Here is a 3,650-nt window from a genome sequence, read left to right as displayed (position 1 = left end):
GAATTAATAAGTCGTTATCACGAGATAACAGTACATAAAAAAAAATCCATGGCCGTTCTCGGCTTCCGTAGAATGGGAAACAAACTTGGGTTTCAGGACTTTTGACTCAGCAGTTTATCTTTTCTTTATTTCATCCATTAGCAAGCATTAGCTTGCCAAGCTAATGGCTTCACTCTGTGTCTTGTGCATTGTGCATCTACTTTGAACACATGATGGACATAGATGATTAGCAAGGTCAGAAATAAAAATAGAGACACAATACAGTTGGGAGAAAAAGACAAACACTTCCATGGCACTGTTTTGGAACAAATATACCCCCTTTTAACAACTAGCTGGCGCAAGTGCTGATCCAGAGTTGGTTCAACTTGAGAACCGGTTTGCGTTTTCTCAGTCTCTAACGTTAACTATTGTTGCCAAGGTTACATAGGTCATATAATAGTAATGTCTTTTGTGTCAATAGGTTTCTAATTCAAAGCTGAGTCCCAAAATATGGATACGTAAATCACAATCACAATTACAGTGTCTATTTGCACCTGGGTGAGAATAGTCACATGGCAGCTATTCAGCTATTTACTCGCAGAAAGCCTTTAAGAAATCAGGTGATGAGGTAGTGGTGGATGAATTAGTAGAACCCACTTTCCCCCAGGAGACCAGGGGGTGAAATCCCATGTGAAACCAAAATTCAGTGTTGACTTATTTCCAGGTTTGTTTGTTTTTTAGTTTCTTTTTCAGTTTTCAGTAACAGTATGGTTAGGGGTAGAAAACAAAACTACTTGGTTAGGTTTAGGAAAAGATCATGGTTTGAGTTAAAATAATAAGTCAGAGTTGGATTTTGGTTTCACACAGGACACAAACAGCAGTCTTCTGAAAGGTAGGGTACATTAAACACAACATATACAAACTGTGTGCCCAGGTGCAAATAGCATTGTTGGCTACAATACCTTGGTGCTAATAGCACTTGCCAAAAATAAAATATAACATTCATTTAGCAGACACACTTGTCCAAGGCACTGTACAGTAAGTGTATTCAATCTCTGCAGGAAAATAAACCCAAGAAGTGCATCACTCGACAAACAACTAAAAACATGTTCAGTGCTACAGTAAATTATGTAATATATGACATAACCTTTGAAAGACTTTGATTTCCTCTCATATAGTTTGTTAAAGTCCACACAATTAAAAAAGAAATTGCTTAGTATCTGTATCTTTACTAACTGCATATGTTTTTGCATGTATGTAAATGTGTTAATTGATCTTAACACTTTTTTTACAATGTAACGCGAACAATGAATTTTCCTTTACAGAAGATCATGAAAACATATAGACAGGAGTTGCCCTACATAAAAAAGAAAATTAAGAACACTTTGCTTGCATGAAGTGAAACAGATTACATCAATCCAGGTAAAAGCCTTCATCCCATTTTAGGTTTTACTATTGATCACAGAGGAGATGCATATGGTAGAATGTCAGAGGAGATGGATGCTTAAGTCTTAAGGCTACAACATAATGACATCATAAGATATCACTGTTATTTTATATATTTATACATATTCACGTATGAAACAGCATTTAAAACAATGTGTACTGATAAAAATCCTTGCTGATGATGCACATGACAGTATGAAGCAGTTGTTGGTACCATGGATTAATTCACGCTGCAATGAAAACATTTTTCTCCCTGTGATCGTTCAATAAAGGGCCTGGATATCTCATTTTAGAGTTTAATAATGCAGCTGGGGAGACGTCTAATGCGTTAACATGTCATCACAATTACCCATCACTAGGATCACATGGTTACCAGAGTGAGAGGCTGTTAAGGCGTGTTAATATCTCCATTGCTCAACAAGAAGGCAATATTCCTCGTGGGGGCTGTTATGTGTCTAAAAACACCAAGGCTAAGTAGTTGCACAGTGGATGTTAAACAAAATTATCTGAACATAATTTCATAAAAGTTACACTAGAAAGTTTCATGATATGAATATAATATCATGGGGGGAGCATGTCAAGCCTGCATTTCATCTATTACTGTCTGCCTCTTTCATGAGCGTTGATGCATAGCTGAGGAACTGCTGTGATGTATAGGACATCAGAGAATGAACAGCCAAGGTTGGTGATGAATGGTAGAGCTAAGAAATGGGTAATAACCACTACAGTACTCCAGCATGCATCAATACATGCATGTTTACACATGCACACACATACAGAGCACACTGTGACTGGTTTGCATGGGGTGATTTATTGCCACACAAACCCACACACAATGTGCACACACACACAAAGGTAGAGTGATTTATTACACTGGAACCAACCAGCAGTCCCATGTGACTTCCTATCTTTAGACTGATCAGCCAAAGGAAACACTATAATACAGATCTGTGCATGATATCAACACACAAGTGCCGTGTTAATATCTTTTCACAATAAAACAAAACAAGGTGACATTTACATGAACATTTACATTTGCATTATTTATGGACACAGCTGCTAGATGTAGTATAAAGAGACATCGTCCACATATGGAGGTGGTGGGGTGGCTGGATAGCTTAAACAAACAGGACTTTACCAGGAGACCGCTGTCCGTGTCCTGTTTGAAACTAAAAGTAATAGTTGACTTCTTTAAAGTTACATACATAAGATAACCTATTTAACCTACTTAAGTTATGCAAGGTCATTTAAATGTATTTTTTCTAACTTGCCCAGGGAGCCCAGTGCATCCAGAAATGATGCGAGAGGGGTGCGAAGGCTATTTTAGGATATTTTATGAGATATTTTATGTGTTACTTTACACATATCAAAACAGAAGAAATGAGCGATATAATACAATAAAGTTTACGCAGCAGTTATGACCGGTGTCAACAACTCGTGGTCACTGATTGTCATAGTAACGCAACACTGCTGATACATCTCTGCTTGCAACAAAGTCTGAGATGGCTTAACCTGAGCCAACAATAACAACTAAAAATAGACTGATAGGTAATGATGTCAGTTAAAAGAAACCGTTGTTGACAGTAGGTAGGAAACAGGAAACAAACAGCAATCTCATCCGCCCACCCTGACCTCTTGCCTCTGTGGACTTTGTGGCTCTATAACAATAATAATAACAATAATAAAATAACAGAAAAGAGTCATAATTCCTATGGCCAGTAGAGGGTAGTACTGTTACGTGACCATAAACAAATTGTTTTTGAGCAGTGATTTCTGGCCAGGGGTACTATTACCCCAGTGGGCATTTGTGTAGTAGTTACCAGGGGGTCCTTGGAAAGACTGGAGAGAAGCTTTGTGTGGGTCAGCTGTAACACGTGAACACTAACATTACATAGCTAGCAAGCAAGCAAGCAGAGAGGTGAATCCATGGTTAAGATCGATATGTAATTAGCAATTTACTGTATTTCAACAATTTATACATAATACTAATAGTGCTTAAATTGTCACCCTTCACTAAAAAGTCAGCATTTATTCTTGTTCCTCAATTGGATGTTTGAGTTTGACTGTGCACGATTTTTGACACTAGAAGGATGTTTTCACATTCATCTGCTGAAAGTGTAACGTTTCTTTGTGCTCACTGAAAATCAGATTTTAAGGGGCAGGGCCTACAAGCTTTGTGACAAGATTTGTGACATCACAAATACTTTGGAAGTCATGCCTGGTCC

At 37.8% G+C, this 3,650-nt stretch overlaps 1 protein-coding gene across 1 annotated transcript in view; it reads right to left on the bottom strand.

Moving 5' to 3' along the window:
- anos1a (anosmin 1a) overlaps positions 1-3,650 on the bottom strand; it is a gene marked incomplete in the record, with an annotated part of 31,174 nt that overhangs the window by 23,158 nt on the left and 4,366 nt on the right.

The sequence above is a fragment of the Morone saxatilis genome, unplaced genomic scaffold (genome assembly GCF_004916995.1).
Source record: "Morone saxatilis isolate NCDOM2014 unplaced genomic scaffold, NCSU_SB_2.0 Contig6, whole genome shotgun sequence".
Lineage (NCBI taxonomy): Eukaryota > Metazoa > Chordata > Actinopteri > Moronidae > Morone > Morone saxatilis.
This window is presented reverse-complemented; position numbering and strand designations above follow the sequence as displayed.